Here is a 15069-nt window from a genome sequence, read left to right as displayed (position 1 = left end):
ATATAAAACCCTCAGGGATGCATGCACGCACTCACACACACACACACACACACACACACACATATGAGAGCAGAGACGGATCACAGCGGCATTGAGATTTGCCGACAGTGGCACTTTTCTTTAACCTCATATTCACTTGTGGAAGCAATGGATCTTCATTTGAGCAGAGCACTGAAACATTCACCTGCTGCTCTTCTCTGGTCACCCTCATTACACTCGGCCTAAAAACACCTGAGGAAAGCAGAAATAATCTTTAAAGGTTCACTGATAAGATGCAATTTATTTAAAAAAGGGACTTAGGCTCCGATCAGACAGGGCGTGTTTTTTAAAAATTGTTTTCTATTGGCAGTGAGCGTTTTGTTTCGTTGTTATTGATTCATTATTGACACTATTTTCCTGATTAATATTGTTCAGTTGCTTTGACACGATCTGTATTGTTAAAAGCGCTATATAAATAAAGGTGACTTGACTTGACTTGACTTGAGTAGTTAGGGCACTGATCAGGGAGTCAGCCATTTTAAGGGCTGTCTCAATCGCAAAATCCTTCGAGTGCACTGGAACGTTCGCTCCCTGAAAAATCCCACAATGCACCGCAAAAACTAGGGAGCATCGGCGCTCACTATGCTTCCTTTACCGGAAATAACGTCACATTCTTTAGCGTGAAACATAAACCACACGAGCCAGCTCGATAAATATAATGACACACTATAGAAGATTTGAAAAGACAAACCGTTTTTTAGTATATTTCAACATAAACACACATGAATTGAACATATCTATTTAACATTTATAATTAATATTCAGAAATATACAACATTCGACTGAAATGTTGTAAGAACATGTAACAGAACGATGTGTTTAAAGAGAATAAAAAAATTATATAAAGATTAGGTGGTCCTGCCTGTTGTTTATTAATTCCAGTGATGACCTTTTACTATGTTGTCCGTTGACATTGTACGTAATCAATCATGTCACTAGAATTCGAGTGATCACTGTCCCAACGTGCCCCAAATTAGTGTACACGATCTACAGATTCACAAGCTCGGAAGCTGATTGAGACGCAATATCTTCGGCAGGCCATTACGCCATGGACTTCTGCTTATAAAATGACATCAGCTAAAAATAAATGGTCATAAGCAATAAATGTAACTTTCCAAAGTTTCTAAACACAGTAATGATTATGGAAATGCCCTTGTTCGTTACGTGCTGAAATTTCCCTGGTGTAAAGATGATGTTTTATGATAAGACTGAAGCAATTAGCCTGGGATTAAATCAACAACTACATTTTTATATAAAACATAAAATATGCAGACTAATCAACTGTCTCCTCAAATTAATAGGGTCTCCTGCAGTGTGGAACCGCTGGACGCCTCTTCCAGTCACATATTAGGGATTAATCGCTTCATTGGTATTCATAACTATGTCTCTGTGTAACTCTGGAAGGCTACTTCTAAAGAGTTTTCCACCATTTTTCAGCTCGGAACATTAGCAAACAAAGAGTTCAAGACAAAGGTCAGTCAAACAAGGTTAAGGTCTCAAGGTAAGAACTTCAATGCAACAGATGTGTCTAACTAGATGCTTCTAACTGCATTGAGGAGGTTTACCTCAGTGACATCTTGGATTGGGAATGAAGAACTTCCATTTTTTAAGAAATTAACAATTTGCCATCAGTTAATGGTTCCAGCGGATGCTTTTTTTTCTGCCAATGCTGATAGAATGCCGAAATAACATTTTACTGTGTCTCCTGTACTATGATTTATTGGCACAGAAACACCGCTATTCAATCAACAGAGCGACTCAATTCCAGTCAGACACTTATGAGCCAGTTCTTTTTAATGTATCAAAACATAGTATAGCTTAACCTGTGTAGTCCGAATCCGAAACAAATTACTTATACTGTATGAGCCAGTTCATTTTAGTGAATGAAAACTACAGAGCATGAACAGTGCAGTCCGATTCCTTAAAGAATGGCTTTTATGAGTCTTTTTTTGTAAAATCAGAACATTACAGCACAATCAGTTTAGTCCGACTCCCATGCAAATTAATCTTATTAGTCGTATCATTTTAGTAAATCAAACACTTTTTGATGTGACCGCTTTTTTTTTACCTTATGAATTACTTTTCTGAAGTCTTTTATTGAACCAAACACATCCAGTTTGCATATAAGTTATAACTGTTAAGTTACAGTCTTAAGATTCATGTGATATAAAACGGTTGTTCATATAACAGCATCTCAGAAAAATTGTATCAAATAAAATTAATGAATGAAACGTTATCACATTTTTGTTTGTTATGCATTTGTCATCTTCTAAAAGACAGTGAAAGTCATTAAAAAGTCTGTGTAAATGAAAACAATACTTTTCAACTATGCATTTATTATCTGAATCAATCTCATCATGTGACAATGTAACTGCATTTCTTTCTTCCAAATATTTCTTCCTCAACAGTGAAAGAATCAGTAGTGGAACCGTTAAGGAAACAGAAATGGCAAAGAGGAACAGAAATGAAATAGTTAAATCCTTTGCAATTCCCAAACCACTGACAAAGTCAATCTATTTATTAACAGACTTCAACTTGATGTCAGGCTAAAAATAGCTCTTATTCTAGCCTCAATTCATCAGCGCTCAGAGCCTATCAGTTAAAAATGTGTGAGGGGGCTTCACTGGAGAAAGCTGAATGAGCTTCTTATCATTGATTGCGCGTTTACCTTGAAGGCTTAGCCGATTCAGAAACACGATAGCACTGGAATGCTGATTGCCTGCTAGAAGCTGATTCGAGTGAATGGGAAGAAGTCATCTCAGAGGCCAAATGAAATAATAGCGAGTGGGAGAGCATTATCTACACATAGCAGAGCCAGAGTTTGCCAAGATTCTTTGCTTCTATTCACACAAGTGTGACCTTTGCATGGCTGGCCACAGGAAAAAGTGAAGGCAGTCAAGGTCTAGGTCAAACATGAACTCGGCTGACCCACAGTACATGTGAAAGCATGCCACTGTGTTGTCTTCTACAGTAACAGTGCAGAGGTAGACTTAAAAACCTGCCCTGGGCCAAAACGACAGAAACTCACATTCAATAATGAGTTCAGGATATGAACTCTGCAGGAAACCGTGGGCTGAATTCCAATTTGCATACTTCTACTACTGTATGCACTAAAAAGATGCACTGTATTAAAACAGTACTGAAACATAATTTGGAAGCTTGCTTCCGCACAGAATAAAACATACAGTTATCTTACAATTCAGACCTTTTTTTTACAATTCTGAGTTTATATCAATTCATACTATTTTTCTTGTAATTCTTAGAAAAAATAAGGACTGAGAGATCTAAAATCAGAATTGCTAGATATAAACAAGCAACTGCGAGAAATAAAGTCAGAATTGTGAAATAAAAAGTCACAATTACCTTCTTTTTTTTTGGGAGGGAAACAAAAAACAAAATTGCAATATTGGTCCTTTGGGGTTTTGGGCAATATTACAGGTAGCTCAAAATTTAGTCCAATAACCAAAGTCAATTTAAAGGGGTCATATAATGCGATTTCAAGTTTTCCTTTCTCTTTGGAGTTTTACAACCTGTTTTTGAAGAGATAAGATCCCTAAAGTTGCAAAACTAAAGTCTCAAATCCAAATAAATATTCTTTATAAAGGTTAAGACTCGTCCAAGTCCTCCAAAAATGCCTCGTTTAAACACGCCCCCACATGTCTACATCACGATGTGGGAAGATTTGCATAATGCCACCCAAATGTTCACGTGAAGAAAGAAGGCGTATCTTTATTGTTGCTGCCACCGCCTCCATGTTGTGTGTTTCGTTGCAAAAGCGAAAATACTTTGTTTGGTCTTCCAAAAAAGGACACGACTAGATATCAGTGGTTAAGTTATATTTACAACACTGTTCCAGAAGAGTTCAACCCAAATATACAGATGTGAGCAGCGCATTTTATGGAGGACTGTTTCCTGATCCTGGGAGAGTAGACTACAATGCCTGGTTGTTCTGACTCACAGTCTGTAAGTATGTTTTCATATTTAAAGGATTTGCCACTGATGATTCAAATGTGAGTTTTGAGCAGTGCAGAGTAGCGCTTGTTGTTTGTCGTTTCTCCGATCACAAATGCGGACATGGTTTTATATTTACGCAGCGCGATATGCAACACAATGCGTAAGAAGACAGTATAAGTCAATAAAATCCATAATTATGCTCCCACTGGATGCTACAAATGCCTGGTTTATAATGGGTTTGTTTTAATGTTTTATCTCCGCGCTCCTGGGAAATGGCATCACAGTATGGTAAGGGGGAGTAACATTTCAGTCACACACTTGAGGTATTCGGCCAATCACAACGCAATGGATAGCTGGCCAATCAAGAGCACACCTTGCTTTTCAGACCGATGAGCTTTGTAAAAATTGACACGTTTCTGAAAGGCGGGGCATAGAGGAGAAACAATAATGTACAGTATGTGGAAAATAATGTGTTTTTTGAACCGTAAACCGCATAAACACATTTCATTACACCAAATACACAAAATAAATGTTATTTTTTGCAACATCATATGACCCCTTTAACTATTTACTGTGGAAAAAATGTAGTCATGTAGCAAGTCAAGTTTAATTATTTACCATGAACAGCTGTAGATTTTAAAAATCCACTACCTTTGGTATACTATTTTTAATGTTGCTCGAACAGTGGAGCATGGCATTAGCAACACCAAGAACATGGGTTTGATTCCCAGGGAAAGCAAAACTGATAAATGTAAATGTGTACCTTAAAAACAATGTTAGTCACTTTGGAAAAATAATCTGCCAAATACATAAATGCAACTGTAAATTCCAGTCTTTTTACTGGGTCACAAACACTCAAAATTTTGGGTCAGTAAGATCTTTTTTTATTTTTATTTATTTTATTTTTTTAAGAAATGAACATATTCAGCAAGGATGCATTAAATTGATCAAAAGTAAATATATTTATAATGTTACAAAAGATTTCTATTTCTATTCAAACGGTTTCCACAAAAATATTAAGAACAACTGTTCACAACATTGAAATACATGTAAGAAAACAGTTGTTTGAAATCATAAGCACAGCCTTAGTGAGTATAAGAAACTTCTTTAAAAATCCTTTAAAACATTTTTTAAAAAGTCCTACCAATCCCACTATGTGTTACTGATAAAAAGACAGACAGAAATAAAACAAACAGAAAAAAAATTGTGACCGCACAAGAGAGAAAGATGGAGGCGGTTAATGATCTGTAAGAGTGAGGTCTCAAAGTCAACAATTTTTAGCACCTTCTGTTGTGAAAGGACAGGACATATTGGGTCCCTCACATCCTAACTGGAAATTTTCTACCACTGCTAACACTTTCTACAAGCACAGGGGAAAAGAAGTCTGCTTATAAATAGGGGTGTGTGATATTGACAAAAAATGATATCTCAATATTAATCAGACTTTATTTTGCTGAGTGCATTGCACTGTAACTTAAGGACTGCCGTGGACAGCTGACTCCTAAAGATTTTTGATATTCTTCATATTCTGTGTGGTGGTCAGTTTCACAGCAATGACAGAAATTAATCTTTTCAAATAAGTTTAAAACTGATTTTTTTCTTTTTTTTTTCTTCTTTTTTAACCTTTTATAAAGCCATTTTGCATCAAATTCTAATCAATAAAGGCAATAACAATAATAAGACATTTGGGCTGTTACCAAACAAATAAAATCAGTATCAAAATTCATCTTTGCATCTGAAGTGGCATTTAGATGTATTTACACAGTTTAATGCAGCTCAGATAGATATAAATGCATTTAACCTGCAGTTACAAATGTATAAATAATGTTTTAAAATTTAAACAAAAAAAACATTGATATTTGACATTTTTTACAGGATTTAGTTAACTTCGTCTGTGTACTCCAGTTCAAAAAGGTAGGGTAGGGCGAAGAACTCAATCTCATTTTCTCCTCCAGCTTCAAAATCGTCTGACATCGTTCTGTTTACTTTTTTGTAAAGGGGATTTTAACTTTCTTAGCACGTGCGCTTTGTAAACACTGGGTCGGTTCTTCCACCTACATCACACCTGCCCTTTCCAACGTGACTACGTAATGCGTGAAGTCGAGCTATAGTGCAAGACGAGCATTTGTGGTTAAAAAAATATCTACTTTTTTTTTTTTTTAAGAAAATGACAGATTGTTCTGCTACAAGATCCTTATTCCTCAGCTGGGATCATGAAGCGCCCTTTGAAACTGCATTGAAACTGCAATTAAGTCCATTAATGTTATATGGACAAAAATCCTGGAATGTTTTCCTCAAAAACCTTAATTTCTTTGCAACTAAAGAAAGAAAGACATGAACATCTTGGAGGAGTAAAATATCAGGAAACTGGTGAACTAATCCTTGAAAAAAATGTAAAGATAATGAAAAGAAGATTAAAAGAACGGGAAATTAAAACTGCCAGTAGGTGGCAGCAAGTCACTGTTAATTCATGAGTCATTGCAATTGAAAGGATTCATTAAAATGGGTGATTCATTCAGGAATGAGTCATGTTGCTCAGAGATGCAAAACAGTGATGTGGCTTTGTTTGGAGCTATTTTTGTTGGTGAAATATAGCAAAAACAGGCAATATGATGTATAAAACGAAAACTTCTTGTTTATTGAACTATTATATAAAATGTCACATTTGTAATCATGATGATTTTTGGAGGAAAACACTGCACTCTTCATGTAATATTGATTAACTATATGAAATTATATAAACATATACATTTCCTGCCCCCATATCTTGAATCTTGGGAGGATTCTACATGCATTTAATAGACTGAATCACGCAGTGAAAGAACGCACTCTAACCTACCAGACTACACATATACAGTCCACTCCATAAGTATTGGAACAGTAATGACAAAATTGCTTTCTTTGTCTGCTGTGGAGTCAAGACATCTGCAAATATGATTTAAAGATGAATATAAGACAAAACTACAGAATGTCACATTTTTATTATTTGGGTGATTCAACACATAGATGTTTTACCAACTAAGAAGATCAGAACTGTTAGTGTTTAATCCCCTATGTGATGTGAGCAGAAGTATTGTGACAAATGACTCACAGGTCTTTCTAAGTGATCAGCTGTGTCCTTTTGCATTAATTGTTCAGATATTAAAAGCAGAGAATGTGCTGTATCAGTTATAGCCATTGCTTCTGCATTCTGAGTCTTGCATTTACTGATGACACACACAAAGCAGGATGAAGACAAGGGAACTGACTCTGAGAGACAAGCAAGCAATTTGGATGTTAAAAGAAAAGAGGAACTCAATTAGAGCTATATCAAAAACAATGGCCATGGAGAAATCAACAGTTTGGAATGTCGTGAAAAAGAAAGAAATCACTGGCGACTATAGCAACCAGCAACGACCTGGTCGTCTGAGAAAAACAACAGCCGTTGATGACAGACAAATCATAAAAGCTGTGAAAAAGAACCCTAAAATAAGTGTCTGTAAAATCACCAAATCATAATCAGAAATCCGGAGTGATGGTCTGACAATCTACTGTCTGCAGAAGATTTTGACATATAATTACAGAGACTACACAGCAAGATGCAAACCTCTGACTAACACCAAAAATACAAAGGGAAGATTAGAGTTTGCAAAAAAGCACAAAGGTGAGCGAGTAGTCTTTATGGACACTGTTAAATGAGGGGAAAGCAAAAGTGTGGAGAAAAAAAGGAACTGCAAATGATCCTAAGCATACAACCTCGTTTGTGAAGCGAAGTGGGGGTGGTGTCATGGATGCATGGCTGCCTCTGGAACAGGCTTTTTCAACTTTGTTAATGACTTAAAAATGATGGTGATAGCAGAATGAATGCAGAAGTGTACAAAAACATCTTCACTACCGATGTTCAAGAAAATGTCACAAGACCCATGAAAGTGTTTCATATTGCAACAGGACAATGACCCAGATCACCCTGCTAGTTCAGTCAGAGAGTTTATCAGGGTCAAGAAATGGAAGTTCTTAGATTGGCCAAGTCAGTCTCCAGATTTAAATCCTATTGAACATGAATTTTACCAGCTAAAGAGGAGACTAAAGGCAGAAACTCCCCAAACCATGATGTCTGTGAGTGGCAGACTCACTGCTGTGATTGCATGCAAGGGATGCGCAACTAAATACTAGCTTTTAAACTTACAGTTGCTTTAACTTCAACTGTCCCAATACTTATTATGCTCACATCAGATTAGGGAATGAAACTCTAAAAGAGCTGTCCTTTTTATTTGGTAAAACATGAATGTGTTGGTATATATATAATAAAATAATAAAATGTGACATTCTGTTGTTTTATCTCATATTCATCTTTTAATCAAACTGTATTTGCAGATGTCTTGACTCCACGGCAGACAAAGCAATTTTGTTATTACGGTTCAAATACGTAGTAGTTTATGCATGCACTTTGTAGGAGTGTTTTATTTGGTTTTTGACTCAACAACAAATTCATTATCATCATAGACAACATATATCACACACCTGTACATATAAAAAGAAAGAGAGGAAATCTGTCAGACGGCTCAGATAAATAAAGTGTGAAGTTTGCAGTCCACTGGGCCTTGCTAGTCAGTCGGGGGTCTGACTGAGGGGAGAGAACCCTTAACAAAGTTCTGCACAACAACACACAATTTCTTTCTTTCCACTTTATAAAGAACTCCAAACAAATTTTGTGCTGCCAGGAGTGGAGAAAAAGATGAAAACGCTCTTTTATCTTCAGTTTTTCCCCACCCTCTATGAATGTTTATCCCGATGAGGGTGATGACAGAAGGGGCTGGGCAGGGAAGACAGCAGGGCCCCAGCAGTGCAGGCCTTAGGGAGCATAGCCTCCCTCTCCTGTCAGCACTGGCCTGCTACAATAATGCATACACAGCGTCTTTATCCCCCAGCCCTTTTCCAGCACAGAAATAAAACCCAGAGTGTCTATTGCTCTTGCAAAAATATAGATTTTTTTAATATCATTTGCTTCCCACACTAATGTATTTTTTCTATGTGTTGTACAAGTGGGACAATGTTGTTGGTGTGGTACACATATTTTAATAAAAAGTGAGCAGTGTATCTGTGTGTATGTGCATGCACTGTGCACACATTTGACAAACAATGAATTAAACAAGCAACCATGGAGAATGCAAATTATTTTATCTGCATGCAAACAAAAAAAGTCAAATGACTGAAAAACAAAAAACTTCTGTTCTGTAGATATTGGGTTTACTGTTATGTTATGACTCGAAAAGTATAATTTAATAAAAGTAATCTAGAAATTAACCCTTTTATAGTCACTTCATCTTCTTTTTCTTTTCATACATTTCTTACATAGGAAACAGGCAGACAGCATTAAAACTTGCTGCAGAATGGTCAAGCATTTTTTTTTTTTGAATCCATTCTAATAATGTTACTGTTTCCGGGGTATATTTATCTATTTGTTTGTTTGTTGTTTATTTTAGTTTATTTGACAACCGATTTGGAGAAATTTAGCATTACATCACTTGCTCACCAATGGATACTCTGCAGTGAATGGGTGCCGTCAGAATGAGAGTCCAAACAGCTGAAGACATCACAAAAATCCACAAGTAAACAACATGACTCCAGTCCATCAATTAACATCCTGTGAAGTAAAAAGCTGCGTGGCCAAAATTCCATAATCCATAACCCATAATAACTCTACCTCCAGTGAAAAAGTCTATTTGTCCTTCTACATCAAAATCCACCGACATATCTGTTTAGAACAGTTTTGGTTTGTAACTTGACTGTGCTTTATCTGTGCATATTTCTCTCATGATTCAGATGAGACCACTTTTTACTGGAGAAAGCAATATTATGGATAGAGGGCTCATATTTCAGTTGGAAGCAATGGTTTCACATTAAAAACATTAACAATCAATTTGTTTTTTCAGAAAGACAGCTTTTAGCTGTTGTTAACTGATGGACTGGAGTTATGTGAATTATTTGTGGATTATTGTGATGTTTTTATCTTCTGTTTGGACTTTCATTCTGACGGCACCCGTTCCCTGCAGAGGATCCATCAGTGAGCATGTGATGTAATGCTACATTTCTCCAAATCTGTTGTGATGAAGAAATAAACCTATCTAGATCTTGGATGGCCACGGGGTGAATTTTCAACATTTGATTTAATTATTTCTTTAAATGTTAAGCTAATATTACAGCAGATCACTGGATACTCAGAAGGGTATAAATACAATGAGACTCAAACAGGCAGTATCGGAGATACCCTTCAGAATCAGACTGTGCAAAAACACCCATTTCATGTCTTTTGAAGTGGATCACAGCTGCCATATATATGATCACATGAAACAACCATCTACTAGCATGAAAACACAAGTTTTTTAATATTGAAGTGAGGTTGCTAATGATCTAGATGCACGTTAAAGGATCCATGCTTTCAGTGGATTATCTCCAATGATTTGGCTACTGTATATCGCCCAGCGTGAATGGAAGTGTGTGAGGGAGAGAATTGTCTGATCACACACGAGTGAACATGGCTCTCACATGTTCTCTGTGTTTTCTGACCTGTGCTGTGACCCCATGATGGATCAGAGTTTTCATCAAAGGAGTGTGAAATCCATTTCCAAACTCTACCTTCATATTTAACTGTGTCTAACAGTCACAAATCATGGTTATTCTAACGGCACAACAGATGCTTTGCATAAACATCAAACTAATGCAATAAATAAATATATATAAATATCAAACTAATGCAACTGTCCTTTTGCTAGAATAATTATCTGTATCAATTAAAAAATATTCTTCTAATTGTGTCAGGTCTACATGTTTAAAAACATAATTGATTGTGATCAGTAAAGATTTTCTACAGTCAAATATTTACAATGGCAGCTAAAGGAACATAACTACAACCGAAATATAGAAATAATATAATAGAAATATAATTAAATATATTTTAATGCTTAACTTAATGAGGTCAGACCAGCAAAAGTGCAAATCCAAAAACCGTTCTATGAAGGTTAATATGACTGGTTACATTTCTGAATTATGACAGCTCTTTTTTACTCCACTTCCTCCTCAAATTGGATATAACAAGCTACTAGAAGAATGATATTCTACATCCAAAGGTGAAACATTTAGCAAATGGGATTCTGAGCAAGAAACTGGATTTCTTTTCAGGCAGAATAAGCCGATTGGTGTGTTGATTGGTCATCCCATGAACAAATTTCCTCCACACACACAATACACAGACTTAATTAGATGCGAATGTGGAAGCTTTGCAGTTTAGGTAGTAATTATGTATGCTGCATGCTGATTAAATAAGGAAAATATACATACAAAAAAGTCTCCAGTCTTGATTTTCTACCTTGGTGGCATAAGGAATTAAAACAGTAATAAACTTACATTATTTCCCAACAAGGCTGCTTAGTATTTTATAAGCTTCTGTAAGCATGCAGTGCCATTTCTCTGTGTTGTCAGAGTAAGCAAGCTGCTCTCGAAAGGAAATATTGTCATAGTCCTCACATTCACTATTGCACCCAAGCCCCTGTGCCCCGGGCTTCCACCATCTGTTGTGGGGTAGGCGGCCTGCGCCTACATAGGAAACGCAAGAATCATATTAACCCCTGGATTATGACACACACACATCCTCCCCTCATACCTTGATTCAAACACAGAGGTTACAAGAGACTTCACATGCCAGGCCACATGGAACAGAAGCACCTGCTGCTATGACCTACAACAATCACACGCTAATTTGGTCATTTGTAAAAACTGACGTTTACGAGGAACATTATCTCTTAAGACAAGGTGAAATGCAACATTACAGGAAAGAAAACTTAATTAAAATATGGTGAATTAAAAGAGAATGACCCATTTAGGCACCCCTATGGTAACTCGGTCATACTTTAGACTTTATAACGTGGCTTTGAATCTTTCATAAGCTTTAGTGTGAATATAATGTTATGTTTCATAACAAACAAGAATGCTTCTCAGTAATGGTTTTGATGCAATATATGTCCAAGGGATAAAGCCAAGCTTGAACTACTTTTGTCTCAACTGGCAAATCATAGCTGTATTATGTATTTCTTATTAGATTTATTGATTTTCAACAGCTGCATTTTTCTCTAATAACACAGAATATTCTCTAAGACTCTGCTTAGCAGCTTGATTAAAAATCCTCACTTAGGGCAACATTATTTAAAGAAAATGATACTGGTTTGACAATTGTACAGTTGCCATGGAACTATAACAGAAGTCTGGGGAATATTTCTTTATTACAGCCACATTTAAAATAGTAGTGAATCCTTATATTTTTATACGTATGACCAATACACAAAGTATAGGCCATTAAAATATAGTATTTGTACAGTTAAGTGAATTTGTCCTCGAAGTTTATAAACCCCTGGCAGAATTTTAATATAAAAAAATAACAATGCAAGTTATTTTGTTTTGTGCAATAGCTTAAATCAGGGCAGTGCAAATAAAAACTAAAATGTAATTTTACATCTAATCTCGCAGATTCGCTCAACTGCATGGGCCATTAAAATCTAATTTAAAGAACGAAAAAACATATGCCAACCATTTTGGGTAACATAATAAAAAGACTAGTGGGTAAAGCATATAAATAGAAAAAGACTAAACAACCAGTAAGAAATACAGTAAAGAATGTATGAGACTGCTTCAACGACTCAATAAAGATGATAATTTGATATAAAAAGATAAGGCGGCCAGCTTCTTAAAGAGCATTTGTGTGTGTGAAGCATCAAATGTTTTCACACAAACAACCGGTGTGTGTTTTGGGGTAATTAAATTGCAATGTGATGCTTCTTGAGTTTATTGATACCCATCAGAAGGCTGTGAGATCAAGACTGGTCCATCTGGAGACTGGGAGGTGTGGATTCTAAGGTAAACCATAACCAGAGAGAAAAAGGCCAGACAGGGAGACTGGTTTCAGCTTTATGAGTCTATAGAATTGCATTGAGCATCACATGAGGAAGTGGCTGACAAAGTCCTAATCCACTAATAATGCACTTACTGTGAAAGACATCAAATGTTGAAAACATAAAAATGATAAATGTTCCATTACACTTCTCATTACAGCTTTACTCAAACCAATAGCATAAAACTTCAGCAAGTCACTTATGCCTGCTGCATATCAAACAAAGATGCAAAAATGCTTATATATCCCGTGGCATAATAGAGCAAACTATGCAAAGTTTTGTACCAGGCTTTGGGTATGTGAATAAGATAGAAGTATATTTTATTTTCTCCATAATACTAACCTTCAAAGCAGACACTTTACAGATCCAGCAATTATTTCAACAAACAATTTAAGACAGATTCACTACTGAATCATTCTAACCATTCCGTGAACTAGTTTGACCAATTTATTACAAAAGAACCGACTCAAAAAGACAGATACCTCACAATAAAAACTGATAATCTTCCATGAAATAGAGGCTTTGTGTATGTGACGATATTATATATTTTATTTCTCTTTAATACTAATCTTCAAACCAGACACTATAGAGGTCCAATCATTATTTCAAATGATTTAAGACTAATGGATCACACAATTCTGTGAACCGGATTCACCAATTCATTACAAAAGAGCCAACTCAAAAGAACAATTGGCTCTCAAACTGAACATCACTACGGCTCATGAGCAAGTTTAACTCTATACACCATCAATATCTAGCTGATGCAATATTTTAATACATTATGTATATTCACTATAAACATTATAAACATAATGTATATTCCATGCCTTTTCCAGGGCGGCAAAACTCAACTCTGATATTTCCAGATTGTTCATGACTGTGGGAACCCTGGCTCTAATACCTGAAAATTAATAGCTGAAGCAGGCTTTGGAAACATGCCATTTCCATATCTCCATCAGGCTAAGAGGATCACACTAAACAGCAGGTGTTGATAATATTCACAGATTAAACCACAGATGTAACATGCAATGCAAGTGAATGTATCAGGATGTCACCAACCCTACAAAAAAAGGCAAACACTAATATAAAACGCACCATTATATAGGCAGACCAGATTCAGACTGATGATTGAGGATCATCGATGTTGTAAATTATTTCAGACGACCAATCATAAGCACGTAATTAAAAATAACTATGGTATGATGGCAATAAAAATACACAAATGGAATTTAAGGAAGCTTTAACCAAAACCACGTCACAGAAACTACATTAATGGGTTCAAAATGACCTGTACTGGGTTCAGCATAATAAATAATTTAAGAATTTATATGCACAGATATTTCACACAACTATATAAGTTAATTTGTTCACTTTCATGTACATACTCAGTAAAAAATCATAATAATAATAATAAAATTCAGCTAACTAGTGTGTTTTTGTGAGAAGCACAAATTTGCCTAGCAGGCTTTGCAGATTATGTAGCTATGATTCTTGCAGGCAGGATCAGCACATCTTACACAAGATGGATTTTGGGCAGATTTTGCACTGCTTCCTTTTGAGGGAACTAGAACAGCTGCACCAGTCAGAATTTTGGACACACCCACTCATTCATTATTACTACTTTCAGTTTGCAATCCACAAAGTCATCAACCTACGACATTACACAAAAGACATTGTGGGAATTATGTATTGTCCAAAAAATGTTAATAAATCAAAATATCTTTTCAACTCACTCTGCACGTCCCGGGCTCATCTTAACCAACCTCATGAGATGCACAGAGGGATGCTTTTTAAACCATATTTAAGGAGTTCAAATGCTTGCCGCACAGTTGTTGGCTGCTTTTCCGGCCCACAGGAACAATATATTTGTCAGTAAAATGGTTATGTACTGTATTAAGGATCATCAAGCAATTAAATCATTTATTTATTTATTTTTACAGATCAAGCCAGTATGAAAAAAAATAATCTAAACCCTTGCAGTCACATAGAATATTTTTAACATAAAATATTAATTTGACAGTTGCAAACATTTCTGATTTACAGTAACAGTATTTTAGAGGAATTTACAGTAATATGACAGTTTTATAGATATGAAATATTAATGACAGAGAAACTAAACGAAAGTTTTATTATTATTTTTGAATTCTTATGTTTA

The 15069-nt window shown here is 35.7% G+C and overlaps 1 protein-coding gene across 1 annotated transcript in view; it reads right to left on the bottom strand.

Annotated features, from left to right (window-relative positions):
* The window catches only part of fam184ab (family with sequence similarity 184 member Ab), a 109074-nt gene that overhangs the window by 92922 nt on the left and 1083 nt on the right, over positions 1-15069 (bottom strand).

This window comes from Cyprinus carpio, chromosome A20, assembly GCF_018340385.1.
Source record: "Cyprinus carpio isolate SPL01 chromosome A20, ASM1834038v1, whole genome shotgun sequence".
In the NCBI taxonomy this organism is placed as follows: domain Eukaryota; kingdom Metazoa; phylum Chordata; class Actinopteri; order Cypriniformes; family Cyprinidae; genus Cyprinus; species Cyprinus carpio.
Note: the sequence above shows the minus strand (reverse complement) of the source record. Positions and strands in the feature narration are given on the sequence as shown.